This window comes from Epinephelus fuscoguttatus, linkage group LG21 (assembly GCF_011397635.1).
Source record: "Epinephelus fuscoguttatus linkage group LG21, E.fuscoguttatus.final_Chr_v1".
Taxonomy (NCBI): Eukaryota; Metazoa; Chordata; class Actinopteri; order Perciformes; family Serranidae; genus Epinephelus; species Epinephelus fuscoguttatus.
Genome location: NC_064772.1, coordinates 13,676,956 through 13,695,093, shown reverse-complemented (window position 1 = coordinate 13,695,093; position 18,138 = coordinate 13,676,956). Strand labels below are relative to the sequence as shown.

The following is an 18,138-nucleotide window of genomic DNA, read 5'->3' as shown; positions in this document are numbered from 1 at the left end:
CAAAAGCAGTAACAGGATACCTAAAAGGCCAAACAGTCCTACCAAACATAAGCCAGACAAAGTGAGTTTAAAAAAAAAAAAAGGCAAGATGCAATGTGTGAATCTAAATAAATACAAACAAAAAATGAGAGCAATAAAAAGAAGAAATAAATGAAATCCAAAAAAGACAACATCACATAAAAGTAAGTTTATGAAGTTGGGTTTTAGTGATTTTACAGAAGTTACTGACTCCCCAAATGTTACCTCCTCAGACAGGTCGTTCCAAGACGAGAAGCCCTGATTGCAAAAGCATGGTCACCTTTAGATTTCAGTCTGGACTTCAAAACAGCCAGAAAGGCCCTACTTGAGCGTCAAAAGCTGCGAACTGGCTCATACAAGGTCAACATTTCTGCTGTGTAGCTTAGTGCCAGACCTAGACAAGCTTTAGAAATGATCGATAAAATCTCTAAATCAATTCTAAGGCGAACAGGAAGACAATGAGCACGGTTACATGCGCACAATAATCAGAGAACTGGGAATAATCAGGTAATGGTAATAATCCGATTTAACACGTTTACGTGCACTTCAATAATCTGATAATCAGAAAAACCTAGTTTACATGATTCAGTCCTTCAGTTGGATTTCTCCTCAAGTACATGACATAAAACTCAAACTTCCTGTTACAGTAGGTACTCATAACCTCAAAAAGTACGCAAGTCATATATTTGCAAAATAAAGCACTCATCATGCTGACAGCTTATATTCTTACAGTACTGTTTGTTTTTAGCATTAACAAATACATGTGAGAGCATTCTAATGTGTAGTTTATCAATGTGGAGCCAATTTTACATACTTTGGATAGATTTGGAGTAAAAGTACTGCAAAGTGCAATATACAAGTGTATTGTATATAAACTTGTCACACAAAGTGCATAACATATAAGTAAGATAAAATAAAAGTGACAATTTAAACACTGAGAATATAAAAATATATTGTTTTATGTAAAATCTTTATCTGAAAGGAAACAAAAGTTGTCAGATTAACGTAGTGGGGTAGAAAGTACAATATTTCCCTCTAAAATGTAGTGGAGTGGGAGTATAAAATAGCAAAACCCGAAAGAAACCAGATTAAAGGGTATACATGCACTGAATAATCTGACTATTGGGGAAAAAGCTAGGTGTGTTTATCTGATTTCTCGTAATCAGGTAATGGCTTTTATCTGATAAAGCCTATCGGATTATGCTGTTTACATGACCACTTGAATAATCAGGTAACTCCAGAAACCAGATAATGATCGGTTTATTAGTGTGCATGTAAACGCGCTCACTGACGAGAAGCTAGAATTTGGGTGATGTAATGTCTCCTGTTAAGGTCACCAGGATGTGTGCAGGACTTTGACACCAATTTTCGTAGTGGCCAAACAGTGGAATTACAAACCCCAAGCCCGTCACGCGATGCCATGGGGCCTAAAAGTCTTTTTCCCATAGACTTACATCGGGAAAGAGACATCTGTAAATCAGTGGATACATTATTTTGAGCATTGCAGCCCCCACGAAATGACTTATTTCACAACCAGGGTTTGATTCATTCGGTCTGATAACATTTGGTAAATCTAGAAGAGCTGTGAGACTAAATCATTTTATCCCCATTTAAGTTACCAGAATGCTAAACTGGAAGCAGCTGGCTGGGCTAGTCTCTACTGTGTTTGCTCGGGAGCTTTTTCGGCTTCATGCATCACTGAGCAACTTTCATATTTTCAAAATAATTTACTGAATAGTTCAAGTTCAACTTAATTATTCTGAAAACATGTAGGTATGTTCATGAATTATCACCTATCTCTATAATTAATCTGTCTAACATCTACAGAATAAAGCAAAACCGTTGAATTGCTGACTCTCAATAAATAAGCTGTTGAAATGTTACAAGTACTCTATAAACCATCTCAAGGTCCAAATGAAGTGTTCCAAATTATTTGGAAGTTTGAAACAAGTAAGCAAGGGTTAGATGAATGTCTAAAAAAATTAATATAATTTTGTGTTGAACAAATATGTTTTTCTGCTTTCTTATCCTGCTAATGACTTTGCAACTCATCACACTGACACTGTGAGTGTCAAACTCCAGGTTGGAAACTACTTGACAGATTGTTAAAACCCTAATCAAGTTGCCAGCAGAAACTGTTTTTTAGTAATATCAGAATCTTATGACTCGTGTGCTCTCATTAATTAAAGTGCACTTGAAACAGTTTGTTGTGTTTATCAGGTATGGAGTATCTTCACCTGAGCTGCTCGCTGATATTCAGTGGGAGTCAGGGTCAGGCTGCAGCGAAACGTGTGTGCTTGAATCTGTGTGTGCAGTTACCGATGCACAAATATTTGAGTGTTTGTGAGTGTGTGTGTGCTGACAGGTATTTGTTTGTGCGTCACCTCCCCTGCTGTCATTGCCATTCACGAGCCGGGGTCTCTCTGCAGTGGTGAGGCGGAAGGGCTGATGGGAAAATAGAGTAGCTCGCGGGGCTTCCACCTTGTGCTGCGTGTGAAGTGGCTGCTAAGAGGCTGCGAACAGGGAGCGCTTTGTCTCTCCGGCGGAAGAAAATGTCTCACATTGAGGACCTCTCTGTGATACCCCGAATAGAAAGGGCAGAGAGGGAGAATAGCTTGTGTGTGTGTGTGTGTGTGTGTGTGTGGGAGATCATGCACATATAACCTTATGTACATGCTGCAGTGTCTCTGTCCTGATTAAAATGTTTCCCTGATATCTAAAGTTTAATGGAGTAGCTTCTTCCTCAACGCTGATCTGCACCACATAAGCTTTATAAAACTGAACCCAGGGGTATGTAGCTCTACACATGAGCTGTATTTGGAAGTTCTGAAGTCTAAAGTTCTCAAATCTGAAACTGTCATTGTTCCACCCTCTGTCGTTCTTTTGACAGAGTCATAGTTTCAGAGCCTGTGGCAGCTTCGTCGAGGGAGTGTGAGTGTGGGGAACAAGACATAACAATGGAATAAAAGCAGCCTTATTTAGAGAAACTCTGAATAACAGGAAGAAGAGTAGATACAACAATAGAATACATATTGTTGCTTTGTGCATGCTCAGGGAACAACAATAGGCCTGCAGTCATCTCATAGTTCAGTACGATACACAATACAGAGGTCACTGTTTGGTACACTTGGAATATTTTTAGCAAACATGGAATGAAAACAAATTGTGATAGGAAGGATGCAGCGATTTATCGGCCACACATCGGTAATGGACAATATTTGCCTTGTTGACTGCCATCACCTTATCAGTAAGATGTTTTTCTGTTGGTCACATCAATTTTTTGCTTACTGAAAAGCAGGGCTCAAGACTGACAGTGTTCCGTCATTCTGGGGAAATCGTGTCTGGGATGAACAGTGATCTTCCCCAGGACGTCTTCAGGACGAAAGGACATAGTGAACTTGCTGTAAATATGTTTCCCTGTTAATGCTTAATTGTGAACAACAAATCCATGTTGACGCTGACAGGAGGAGAGCTAGTTAACGTTAGCTGTTAGCAGTTGGCAGTTGGCAGCTGCACTAAGTCATAATTTCCATGTTCCCAGGCAGAAGTTTTCACTGGAGCGCCCCCTTAAGTTGGATATCTGGCTTGGAAAGTTGGACGAACCTAACCAATCCCAACCTCAAAATCCAAAATGGCGGCTCTATGCATTAACAGCAGTGAAAGCTGTAGTATTATACCGTTTATTAGCTCTTCTGTGTGGTTTGTGTCGCACTACATCAGTCAGACACACCATTCTGTGCAACATGCGGTGTAATGCATTGTTATTAACCAGTATCACTAACAATGGCTGAACTGGCTTGAACTGGTATTGCTACCAACATGTTGGTCTTCTGATTTTTTTGTACTGTAACGTGATCGACTCGAATGTGACGTCATTCCCAAGTCCGACCTCTGACTTCTGAGGGAAATGGAATGCAGCATAACTACTGGGTTACATTATGTTGCGTTCAAGCTACATTCAGTAAAATTGAGTGCTGGTGGAGGATAAATTGTAATGTTCTCACGATGTGTTCAATGTAATCTTGTAAAATGTAGTTTTTGGTGAGTTGTTTGAGGAAAAAATTTGTCGGTTTTCACAGCAATACAAAATTGATAATAATGAGGAACTTATATACAGTTCAAAAGCTTTTGGAGAAGTTATCTTAGAAATGTTTTTCATGTGAAACTATAAACTAAAGGTTGTTTCATACATTTTTAGGATTGAATTTATGCTAATTCGAAGACATAATAATAAAGGTCTGAATGACTTTAAAACAGGTACATTTTTGATAATTAAGAGTAGGGCTGCAAGTAAAAGTAACTCCTATGATATACGGTCACATCCTCAGTGCATGCACGTCTTTGCGATGAGATACAAATACAAAAGGAAATCATTTCTGATGACTTGAGCTTGAAGACCCGTGACCTTAAAATAGCCAGTGATGCATTCACACCAACACCCACACATATGCTGAGCTAAAAATGATGACCATATTGATGTGAAAGTGGTCAAAGCAATTTTTATTGCCACCCTCTCAGAAAACCTCCTCAATTCTGAGTTAATTGTTATAATTGTTGTTTGGAACATTATTAGCAAGAACAAATGACTAAATTTTCCGCTTCTGTCTCATTCTCCATGTTGTGGAGGAAATACTGAGTCAAGCTCAGGCAACAATTGTGGGGAACTCTGGTCAGCGAAACCTTACATGGGAGCATCATTACTTATTTAGTATTTCACTGAGACTGTTTTGTTTTGTTTTGACATTTATTTTGAAGTGTAAGAAGTGAATCCCTCTTTATCAGATTGTCAGTGAAGCTATTATTATACCGCAGATTGGCCGCTAGTTAATTAATGAAGTCAGATTTGAGTGTGTATATATCTAATGTGGGGGTAAAATAACTGATGTTTTTACTGTAGAAAATCCATTTGACAGCTCACTGTTTTGCCAGTACAGCTGTGTTTTACAATGATGTTAAATGGCTTTGCACTTACATTTGGATCTGGCCCGTGTGCTGCTTGAACCCAGTGACCACAGTGATGAAGCAGCACTACAACAGGCTGGATGCAGAAAGCAGCTGACACATCTACTGTACACTCCCAGTGTGTTGCCAGTCACAGATGTGAGGTTCACTGAGATGCTGTTACACAATATTCTTATCTGATCACATGAGTCAGCCCACTGTTTGTATTTATGATCTCAGCGTGGCACGCATTTTGTTTTTGGGTTATTTTTCATTCCAGTCCTCAATCCTCAGATGTGCAGTTGCATGCCGTTAGCTGCTTTTGTGTGTACAGTGCCATGATAAGAACGCACACACACATGCAGCACACAGACTTAGGGCTGCGTCTGTGTGCTGCAGTGCTTGCTTTTTGACCTCCCATCGAGGCAGAATGGCACTCATCCAAACAGGAAATGAAGCCTTATAGTTCTGTGTGTGTGTGTGTGTGTGTGTGTGTGTGTGTGTGTGTGTGTGTGTGTGTTTCCTGCTGATCCCTCTGCTTGCCTGTGTATTTTGGTCTCTCTCCTGCCTCTCCTGGTGGTCTCTCCCACTTGCCTGGCTGTGAAATGCAGAGCTCCATGCAGAGTTTGTCTGTATTTTCTTTTTTCACTGCTGGATATTTACACATAGTCTACATGTCTCTTTCTCTTCTCAGTGGATTATAGTGTCGTGTCTGTGTGTGTGGCTGAGTCTTTGTGTGGTCCATTGCCTCTGAGGCTGTAGTTATTTAAAGGTTAAAGACATGGGTCAGATATTGGAAAGTGGCAAGTTTGGATTGAGAGTGTCTCGAATTATTTTGGATTAGAAAACATGAAATCCAAAGATATATGCCTTTAATTTAAGATGGGACTGCAGCTCGTGATTTTATTTTTGTTCATCTGTCGATAATTTTGTTGGGTTTATTAAATGAAGTTATAAGAGACCCAAAATATAGTTTAAAATGATCTAAAACATATGCAAAACCCCAACATTTGAGATCCAAAAAATATTTGCCTTTTTTCCTGATTATACAGCTTTGATAATAAATCCATTTTACAAATTGTTGCTGTTTTAATGTTAATTGATGGAAGATAGATTATGTATGAGATGAAAATGCCAAATATTTTTAGGCTTAAGTCTCTCAAGTGTAAGAATTTGCAGTACACAGTCAGCTAATAATTTTGTAAATTGAAGCCAGCAGCGTTTATTTTTAACTTGTCTAGAGATAATGACATATTCAGCTCTAAGAACTTGCAATGGGAATTTATAGACTAAAAAAAAAGTAATTCATTAAACAATTAAAATACACAACAGAATATGGCAGATGAATCAATTTTGAAAATAATTATTTGCAGCTCTGTTTTGCACATTTTGGTGTGAGTGTTTTTTGTTGCTGAAACATGTTGTGATATTGGTAGCACACTTCTGGCAGCATCCTCATCCCTAAGCAGCTAATGGGAGTCAGTAGGGGGGAGATTGGAAGTGTTAACAAAAATTCTAATGGAAGGCAGTTAAGCCTTCAACTGGAAAATTGGTTTTGTAAAAATGATTTGGTAAGAAATAATTTTGTCATTGCTTTTCATCAGCAACTCTGTACAGTGTTTTGGTTCTGATATTGGTATGGAGCACCAAAAATCTCACACACTCCCCTTTGGGACTGTGATAAAACTTATTTTTCATATATTTTAAACTGTTAATTGTATTTTTCAGTTGATACATAAATCATTTTGTTTTTAAATGTCACAAAAAAGGTGAGAAATGTCCATCACAATATTCCAGAATTCATGCAACAGAGGGTCCAAAACTCAAAGGATAATGAGAGTGTTTATAATTCAGAGGGACTGTTTGCACACAGCTCTCAACATGGCTGAGTTGATGGCTAGCAGCTAACTGTGCCAGCAGCATAAACAGTGCTAACAATGTCAGCATTTCTGACAGAGCTAACAGTGTTAATGTGGGGGAAACTGGAGGGTGGGTGCTTCACTTCCATAATGATGCTGTCTGGATGTACGGTGGCGAGACCATCTAATGAGCACAGTGAAGTAGCTAGCCAGTGGAATACACACACAGAGGCTCATGGTCAGTAACATACATGTATAGCTGAACCAGCTACCACAAAAAGAAGCTCAAATTACAAACACACACACCCTTTTTTGACTGCCTGTTCAAGATGAGAATGTCACACTGTCATTCCACCTCACTGTTTTTTATTTAAGGTATGATTGCAGAATAGGGGGACAAAGCTGTCTCATCTTTAAGCTAGCAGCCGCGGTAGCAACCGTGCTGGAAAAGACGTCTGTATAAAAGGGACAGCCAGCAGGATGGGACCACGGATGGGGCAGTTAGGAGGTTTTGACAACATGTTATTTGTGCACTCCACTGCTGAGAGATTTAAAATACAGCTAATAGCAGTTAGCAGCTAACTGAAAAAGAAGAATAGCAACCGAAAATGTCTGCAAATTGGGGAGACGGTAAGGTCCAGGATCTCCTTATTGTCGATCTCTATGTGATTAATTATCTGATAAATTTGGCACTTCCCTTTAAGACCTTGCATTGCTGCATTTCCCTTTCATAAGTTTTCTGTTCCTGTGTGAGTTGTGTGGTAGCGCACTGATCATCACCACTGTTGCCCTGCATGAATAGAGGTTAAATGTGAAATGACTGGTGACTGATGTAGTTCAGTGAATCATCAGCTCCTCTGCTCTGTGGTTACTTCCTCTCCTGCTATTCCTTCCCTTCCCCCACCGCAGAGCATCATCATCATTACCAGTGCATTCTTTCCCACTTAACAACCCTTAGCAATTACATCTAATCATTGCACCTCTGTTCTGCAGTTCCTCCCTATGTAAGAATACTGTAGGCAATTATTTGACAGCTCCAAATAAACAAGGCTGATTAGGAAAAACTCATTTCCCTGTACAGAAGACACAATCTGTGGCTGAAATTCAGCTCTTAGTGTTTGTTAACTGTATTGTTGTCTGGCTCTAAGTCTGGGCATTATATAGGCTCACTCTCAGCACGTATGTAAACTTCAGAGCACAGTCAGGATGCTGTTTGGCTGCAGCCCAAAAGTTAGATTGGCAAAAGTCAGCCGAGGTGTCTCCAAATGTGCTGTGTTAGCAAACAAAGTGTCGACCTTGGCATCCTGATTCTTTTTTTAATAGAGGCTTTTTTTTCTCTGCTGGGAGAGACAATCCCTCCAAGGTTTCACACTTAACATCCTCACACAACCTCTGCTTCTGGCTCCATCAAGCCACACATGGGTTGTTAGATTTACCAGAGGAATCCGGTTTTTGAGGGATGTTTAACAAGAAGCTGCCAAACGGAGAACTCCCCGCGGGGCGTTTGACCTCCCATTTTGGCTCCGAGTGTGGATGGAAGCTCCGTCATGCTCCGTGTTGCACTAACTGCTCAGAGAAACAGCCACACCGAAGGGCCTTTGGACAACGTTTGACTTTGCAGATGACGGGCTTCAGATGTGCTGGCTGTAATCACGCTGAGAAACAGAGCAGACAAAGAGGCATTCGCTCTGCTTCAACAGCCGTTTTGGCTCAGTGCAGAGGTGGGAGTGTTGGATTGCGCTGCTCCTACAGATGAGGCCTGTCATGGTGAGAAACAGGAGACAGAAGACTGCGAGCTTCTGCAGCCTGGAGGCTCAAGGAGCAGGCATGTGACCGGAAGTTTACTGCTTCAGATCTAGGACAAGGTGCCCTAGAGCGGTGGTTTCTGGGGGTCACAAGATCCGCACGAGGGGTCATGAGATGATTGACAACAAAGAATAATAAGTAGAAAAAGAAAATTGCACAGACACATTTTTGTTGTCTTTTTCCATAGATTTAACAGTCATACAGTCAGACCTCCACTGTAACTAAAGGAAGGGATGCCAATGTTTCCACCAGCAGGATACTTAGCACCATAACCACTGGATGTCTTAATTACACAGCTGAATGATCGTGTTTCCGAGCTCTACGTGTGTCTGTGTTTCCAGATTCCACAAAAGCAACCTGTTCAGGACCCTTCTCTGAGTAAGTTATTTCAGGAAACGTAGGAAACAACTGTAGTAGAAGTCGATCCGGCAGGTTGAGAGAAAGTGGGCGCAGCAGAAAAAAGGCACACCTCAGCACTCGTAGCACTTCATCATAAAATAACTGCTGCTACACACTGAGCATCACAAATCGTTCAAATCCGCTCTCTCTTGGCTAAATGTGGGTAACCATGAGTGTGAAGTGGGGGCTTTGCTGAAGAAAGAGTCAACTTTCTCATGGAAAAGTATCAGTCAGAAGGAGAGATGTTAATGCCCTCATTAGGCTGTCTTCACCTGTTGGCAGCTCCGACTATTGAGATAAATCCTCTCACACAGTAAGCCTGAAACTGGGGTTCGAATGTGTTTAACAGACATGTGCTTCATAGTTATTATCTCCTCGTAATCCCACAGAACAAGGATTTCCAATTCCTGGACTGCTGTAAAGACAAGCTTATCTTAGCTCTCAGCCAAGAGTGGCCATTAATAAGACCTTGTGGCATGTCTTATTTCATAATCATGTGTAGTTCTGGTTTATGATATTACACGCCAGTAAAAATAGTCCATGTCCTAATGTTCTTGAACAGCATGCCATGGGAACTGTGTACATTTCAGTGTGTGTATGTGTGTGTGTGTGTGTGTGTGTGTGTGTGTGTGTGTGGCATCTTAGAGGAGCAGAGAGAAGATGCCTCGCTGCCAGTGTGCTGAAACATTTCTTATAATTATCTGAACTCTATCATTAACCATTGGCACATTTGTCTGGTCTGGCTAGCCACACATGCACACAGACACAGTGGTATGTAGGGTGTGTTTGTCTAGTTGCAGGCTTTTCCTCCATGTTGTGTGTAAGCTCCCTACTACGCCTACAGTACACATGCTGTGCAGCTTTTTTTGTTAGTCCGTGTGTTTTGTGCATAGCTGGCATTTTATGGAGGATATCATCCTGCAGCCAGTCTGCCAAAGCGCTGGCCAAAGCGCTGAAAAGGCTGTTTTTTTCATGTGTTGAAGTGAAACCGGCTGTCTCAATGCCATATCAAAGTTTACAGACGTTTCTTTTCCCTTTCTAGTCTCTTCTTATCTCACCCTCCAAAACAGTGTGTGTTTGTTGTCGAGTTACATTTGCGTCAGGCTTCGAAATTCCACCCCTGCTGCTTTGATTGGCCGTGCCACCGGACCGAGAGATTTATGCCAAGTTTGCTGATGTTGTGTGGACGCTTTCTGTCAGTGTGTGACCTGTTTTCCAAATTCTCCAACCAGACCTGACTCTCCACCCAGTCTGAGCAGTGTAAATCAGTAGGGTGAAGGAGAGAAGCTGGGTCAGAGAAGTTCACTGGGGGAAAGAATCTAGTGCTACTTTTGAAAGCTTTATCATGCTGATGCTGTCATGCTCTTATTCACAAAAAGACAATATTCCTATTAAGCTGTTTCCATGGCTAATGAAAATGAATATGCCACTAATATTCCCATTTACATGCAGCAGTTAATACTCCGGTTAACATTCCCTAACATGTCATTTATTACGTGAAAATATGGCGATGTGGAATGGCTGGAGCCGCTTGTGCCATTTTGCTTCTTTGCATCAAATAGGATTCTTTTTCAGAGTTTTCCAAAGGTGACACAGCCTCCCTCTTTTATCCTTTAACCACCCTCTTGAAAAGGTCAGTGTTGCAATAACTGCACATATCCAGAAACCTGATGATGTCCAAGTCTTTCATGATGTTTAAAAGTATCTGTGTTTCTTATTCTGACCAGAGGTGCATGCTTTTCTTTTGGCATGCATTTCGACTAGGGATGCATGATAATATCGGCACGTCATCGGTATCCGCCAACATTGGCTTTAAAATGAAATATTGGAATCGGCCAAAATGCTGATTTATGCCGATATGACAAACCAAGATATGTGTTTTTTAGAAAAAGAGAGACACGACTGGTTGCTCTGTATAATCAAAAGTAGATCAAAACCTTGTGTCGGGCGCTCATGGGGAATGGGAAACAACAGGATATATAGGAAGGCAATCCAGGCACTCCAAAACTGTAGATAACGAGGAAGGAAGTATTAAAAAGCCTTTATTGTAGTGGTTAAATCATTAAAGGAGCCAACATGTTTCGACCACTGCAGGTCTTGTCAGGGCTTTAAAAACAAGGTTTTACATCTGTTTTAGAAATTTCTTAAACCACCAGAAAGTTAAACAACACCCTGAGAAAACAGAAGGCTGTGAATTATTATTTTCCATAGGGATTTTCCAAATACTAAAGGAAACATTCTTTATTAATAGCATAGCATATAAATCAGGCAGTGAAATAGTAGTACTACACAATGGAAACACAAATACACAGTCTTGGACCAGGGTATAGGTAGGCCTACATAAATTAAAATACACATAAAAATAAAGAAACTGGGGTACAAGGTTACAGATAAAAACATATATTCAGTCAGAGGATTTGGGGAATAAAGATGCATAATTTTCCATAATATATTGATATATCAATATCAGTATCTTTTATTAGCCAAAAAAAGTTGTCATATATTGGCATATTGAATATCAGCAAAAAATCCAATATTGTCCATCCCTTGTATTAGTAATATTTAAATATTTTTAATGGTATTTCATTTTAAGACTGCTGTTTGTTGTCCCTGTTTTTTGTATGTTAAAAAGCGGTAGCCGCTGATGGCAAAAAGGTCAAGAATTGATTGCCAATTTCTGCAAATCGTTGCCCATTACAAACTGACAACCGTTACTGTGATGTCATACATTTTCTGGAAAACAACTTGTTAACAGGTCACAGCAGTGTCACAACAATTTGACCAATCCAGCAATTAAAATACCTGAGAAATTAAAGCCTTTCATTATATTGATGTTAAAATATTCACTTCAATTTAATATTTAATATTACCATAAGGCACTCCAACATTGCCCACAATGGACTAATACATCCAGACATGATAAAGTGTTTGATGCCACAGTAGAAAACTTATTTTTATAAACATGTATAGCATGTAACAATGTATATCATCATATTATTACCTCTGAACAGAAGTACATGCTTATCAATGTTCTAATAAAAGGCAGAGCAAATACAGTTACATGAAGGCAGAGAGACACAGCACAGAATGACCTGAAAAGATTCAAGATTACTTTATCTGTCCCCAGGGAAATTTGTCTTAAATATAAAGGCTGCCACATAAAAATACATACATTGCGCAGAAAGAGACATAAAGTGCATTTAAATACATGCGACACTGCCCCTTATTATACATCCTCCTTTTCCCCTGAGTTTAGGAAATTCACTGACAATGGGATGAAAGAGTTTTATACCTTTTCTGGTATCTCCTCTCTGTGTTTAATGAGAACCCTATGGCGTCTATGTGATGGAAGCAGTTTGTATTCTGACAACAGGACATGGGAGGAGTCTGCGGTAATTTTCCTAGCCTTTTTAACTGTTGTCATTGAGTGCTTAAGTGACATAAATAAAGTGATAACCCTTTTGCAAACCTAAGAAATGACTACAAAAGAAGTTAGAACAGGTAAATGGTATTGCATAGATTTGATATCAAAGTAATAAGTAGGTCCCCTGGGTTGTAAAAGTCTTATTTATTAATCCCGAAGTTCCCGTGCCAAAGTGTTTTTTGTTTTTTTTTATTCAGTATGGCCTTCTCTAGTTTCTCATTACTGAAATGCATCTTCTAGTCAGACTGAATGGACAACATCATTCATCCTGCACTTCTTAAGGCAAATTGACAGGCAAACATTAACAAACTCAAGTCATGAATTCGGTATGTTAAGCAGAGGAATTATCTGTATTATACAACACTAGATATTTTTGCCATCATCTGTTCAGTATCCAAAAAGTAATCCCAGACTGCCCAGGTCGGCAAACATGTCAGTGTTTTGTCAAGTGACATGATATGACATCATCAGATTCCTGGGTGTTGAAGTTCAAACATTTACAATAGCTGACCCCGTGTCCCATTTTAGAACTGCAAGCTTTCCAAGTGTAACCAAAATGGCAACAATCTGGATGAAAAAGAAAATAAATCACAAATATTTAGGCATGTGTTGCTACTAACAACACAACAAGAATCTTTCATCGTGGCAACCGCTGCGCTGACTCACTCTTATCCCAAACTGAGAAGAAGTCCAAAGTGATTTTGGCTGTTTTTTTCTGTCTGGCTTTAACATGCGGGTGATGATGATGGTGTTGGCAGCAGCTCCATTGTATGACCTAGATCCTCACACTAGTCATATAGGTGGGTGACTTCTCTGCGGGTGTGTGGAGAATTGGATGGAATTAGAGGGACAGAGAAAAGACGAAACTTAAAAGGACGCAGAAGAATAATTGAGTGGAAGAAAGACTTGGCGACGAGTAAAAAGAGAAGTGAAAACATGACAAAGCAGCAAGAAAAGGAGGCCCTTTAAATCTGAAAAGCCTGTCGCTGATGGAGAAGCCAAACAGCAGAGCCAAAACTACTCAGTGTTCTGAGAAAAACACCCACAGGCCTCAAACATATGGGTGACAGTGGTTGAAAACACATGTGAATCATCCACCTTTCAGTTTGGCAACATTTACTTGAGTTCAGTGTCTTTCCAGTGAACACATGGACTATTGGGATCAAGTAAACACCTCTAGTGCCAGTTGAAAAGTTAGAGGAAGCAGCTGAGGGAAGAGACAGGCTATTATTAAGTAGGTATTGGACCTTCACCCTGGGTCGATCAAAAGGAGTCAGAGTGCTTTTGCATTTAGACCTATGCATTTTTGTCGGATCCGTTTGGCATTCTTTGGGCAACGGTCAGTGGATTAGCAAAGCACCCTTGACAGGGTGCAACCGCTCGCTGTGGTTTTGAATTTGCCCTTCTGAGAACACTTGTATCATCGGCCTCCACAGTTACAGCAGAGGAGTTTTCTCTGCATACAGGAAGGAGATTAACTCACCCTATGTCGCCTTCTCACTTCCCCCCTTTGCCAGCTGCAATGATGTTTGTCCACACGCTGCTCTCTGATAAAGGGAGTGTGCTAAGCCAAGACCAGATGCACTCCCAATTTAGCTGCAATATTTCAACAACAGTTCTCTTGTTTAGGAGCAGTTTCTTTTGGTGGGGACTTTTCCTCTTTTTATAGTTTTGACAAGAACCTCTTCCACATAATATCTCATGATAACAATGGCCCATGACTTTCCAAAGTCGTGCAGGAGAGAAGACATTGGTGTGTTGGGGTCATAGTGAGGTGAAATTTTGTGTGAGTGACTAAAGGAGCTCAAATTTTTGACATTGGTCCAGTATTGAGGGAGAGTGCTGCAGCCAGCAGCTGCAAAACAGGCTGCAATGTAACAACTTGAACCCACCCCTTTAAGCGCTTGTTTTTGCCACCGACAGGCTCATTGTTATCACAAGTGTCTGAAAACATTATGGAAAAAGTCCCTGCCAGTGCTGTCACAATACTGGAATTTCTAACTTCAATATAATACCTAGAAAAATATTGATATTCAATACCATTTTCAATACCACTGGGAAAATTGGCATTGAGGGCATACAGGTTAAAATCTCCATTAAAATATAAATATAATGAGGCTAAAACATGACAATGAGGACTTATCTTTTCTTGGTTAGTAGCAGGGAACAGCACAATGACTGTAGTAAAAATAGAGGGCAAAAAAGTGCAGCTGGTACTAACCTTTCTATTCTGTGGGAAATGAGCATTGAAACCGTTTTAAATATTTCACATTGATATGTACTGATAAATTGTTTTTTTGTTTTGACAACACTAATCCCTACAGAGATAGATCCTTTGGTCAAAAATCATCATCTTTTTTGTTAAACCTGATAGTTTAAGTAGTTGACCTTACTGTCGCTATAGCCAAACCATCCAGACTCCATTTAAATAAATAGGAATTTTTGTGTCTGGTGGGTTTTGCAATTGTAATTTTGGGGCTGTTTTTGGTTAAACAAAAACAATCTCACCTTACTTTTACCTTACCTTTATCTTTAACAAAAAGGTCCATCTCAGTCGGGATCCTTTCCACAATGTTGCAGTAACAGTGCAAGCCTGTCGGTGGCAACAACAAGCACTCTCAGTGGACGCAAATTAGTGGGGCACAAATGCTCCAACTGGTTACATTGCAGCCTGTATCATGGCTGCCAGCTGCAGCGCTCTTGCTCAATACCGGACCAGTTTCAAAAAATTGCTTTTCCCATTAGTCACTTTGACACAAAAATATTGGGAAATAGGGTCCACGTTGAAAAATGCTGAATTTTCCCTTTAAAGCTCTCTCTAGGAAGTAAAACCTGACCTAGAATGATTGAGCGATTCCTCATTCCTCCTTCTGTCTGGGTCCATCGCTGAACCCCAATCACTCCCCTGCAAATGGAAACCAAAAGGTCTGATTAGATTTTGGCTTAGTTATATCCAGACGATCATGATTTATGACAGCTTGAAATTTGGGCATTATCTCTGAGCTGTGGAGTCAAATTATTAGCTCCGATCCAATCACAGGGGAGGCCTTACACACTAGAGTTTGAAGTGCTGCTAAAATGGAATATTAGTACATCGGTTTGTTCGCCTCATTGGGAAGACTTTGTCACTGCACTTTTGTTTTTTATAATAGGAGCCTCTCGTGTTCTTGCAGCCCAGCTCAGGTAGAAAAAGATGACTGTAGTCCACGCTCTGTCATCCCTCTTAATTTAAACTGACACAACAGGGCATTGGAACAGAACGGATGTTTCCCCTTTGTACGGGAAGTCTCAGTGGGAGCAATTATGTATGAGCAACTTTGCCTGTTATGAAATATTGATTGCTCCTTTTTCTGTCATTTTGAACAATCCACTTCCTTTTACCCCTGCGTGTCCTGATAGAAGTTAAGTCTGCTTTGCGTCACTCTGCATGAGAGCTTGTCAGTTCTCAGGCCTATATCTCATTAATGTCAGAGTTTAAAACTAGACTTGATATTGTCCAGAGATAGCTGCGCTGTGCTGGACTGCACATAAGTTCCACCAGTGTTGGATGAGCGATACTTGAAGGCTGAAGTCGTCCATAGAGTGGGACAGAGACAGAGCTCAGTCCAGCTCCAGATCCCTTTGGCATGAAAGGAATCCTCTGTTGGCGCTGGTCGCTGCCTCCTTCCCCCTTGTGAGAGACCATCGTTTTACTGGTCTGCCCTCAGCAGACATTGCAGCCTTTCATCTCTCAGAGGAAGGGCAGCTGCTCCTGGGCTCCTCTCGGCACAGTGAGAGTGTGGAGGCAGAGGAGGGAATGGAAAGGCAGTGGTGTGTGATGGTATTTAGATGTGTAGAAGACTGTTGGTGGACAGTGGTGTTTACAGCAATAGTAGATATGCCTCATTTATGGAATTGGACTGGCAGAGGATTAGTGGTCAACTACTTTGATGATCAAGTATTCATTGATTATGTAAAGATATGAAATATTCTGAACTGCTTTTCTCAGTTTTATAAGAGTGTGAATTGAATATCTCTGATCTGGAATTGTCAGTCAGACAAAACAAGTGATTAGAAGATGTCGTCTTGGCCTTTGGGAAATTATAATGGAAGTGTTTCACAAATTCCTGACATTTATAGGCCAGACAATTAAACCATTAGCAATTGTAAATCCATAATGAAAATAAAGCCATTTCTCATATGAATCTCAGGATCTGATTCTTCGGATGTTGGGCAAAGTCGCCTTTTTGTCCGTGCAGGACAACTGGACATTGTCCATGTCAGATGAGTTCTCACCAACTGGACATACTCTGTTTGGTTTAGGCGAAGGGTAGCACCTGGGTAGAGCGTGCAAGAGGCAGGATTCTGTAATATTTGTTAACATAGCTGGTTCATAAGTACATCATAAATAGCCAATTCTCTTCCAGGTCCTTGAATTTGACAATTTTGGTGACAGGCTTTTTTGACAAGAGTTCCCAAATCTCCTTGTCTCTCTAGTTAGACACTTCTGTTGGCATCTTAGTGTAAATGAACCTTCTTCTTTACCCTGGGATGTTTGTAAACTTCCAGTTTCGCGCCAGTCGCATGATAGGAACGTCATCAACTCACCCACTCACTTGCTGTGAATTGTCTGGCCACTGACCTGCTCTGGTCACACACTGGCTCAATCGGACATTACACAGACTTTGTACTGGGGAGCTAGCAGGGTGAAGTGCGTCCTTCTATGAAAACATCACATTTTGGGTTTACTGCATCTTATACCTTGTTCTGCTTAACTTAGACCTATTTGCCTCATTCGTAGACACTTTTACGTGCCATCTAGTGGTAGCAAAAGCACAACACAGTCATCCATTTGAAAGCAAGATGGCGGCAATCTCTGCCAAGCCAGTCTGCAGCTGATCCCAACACAAAAGTGGACAAGATACAAGACCTGATCAAATGTTATGATCATCACTTGTTAATTTATGTTTAATCATGTCTTACCAATAGTAAGAAATGCTGTTAATTAGGAAATATTCGTTTGAGGACATGAGGACTTTATCAGGCCAATTAGGTTTGGCAGACTGTCCCTATAGACAGAAGGACTTTCCTAGACTGGAGTATGAAGCAACAAAAATACATACAGAGTTACGAAATGAACAAATCACAAGGTTTTTAGATATGTTGCATAATTTGCATTTTTTTTTGCAAAGCTTTGTTCAGGAATGGAAATTAACAGTTTTGAACAGTCCCATAGAGTTACAAAACAATGAGCAAATGTCGCAATGTTTGTATATATTGTATATTCAGGCACTTTTTAAAACTCTGTGACACACTTGCGGCTATTAAAAATAAATCCATCCCTTTTTTCTCAAAAATGACTTACTGTTTAAAGACACTGCTTAGTTTTTTGTGCCAGGTCCTAAGAATCCCAATTAAGCTGGGAGAAATTGAAAATACATACCAAACAAAAGCATGGGTTTCAGGAGGTTAAAGTCCCTTCCAGCCGATCTGGACATTTGCGGTCTCTCATACAGCTCCTCCGGGAAATGTCTAGATAAGGTCAGGGTTTCAGTGCATGTGTGAAAGGGGGAAAGGGAGTTAACCCGATAAATTGGTCAGGCTGATATAAATCCAGATTGAATAACCTTACTTCTGCTGCCTCATTCAAAGCCCTAACGAAGCATTCTTTATGATCAAACCTTGGCTGCAAACATGCACTGTGCAGTGTAT

At 40.4% G+C, this 18,138-nt stretch overlaps 1 protein-coding gene across 8 annotated transcripts in view; it reads left to right on the top strand.

Annotated features, from left to right (window-relative positions):
* abi1a (abl-interactor 1a) overlaps nt 1-18,138 on the top strand; it is a 69,766-nt gene that overhangs the window by 22,773 nt on the left and 28,855 nt on the right. The gene's annotated exons all lie outside the window — the stretch shown is intronic.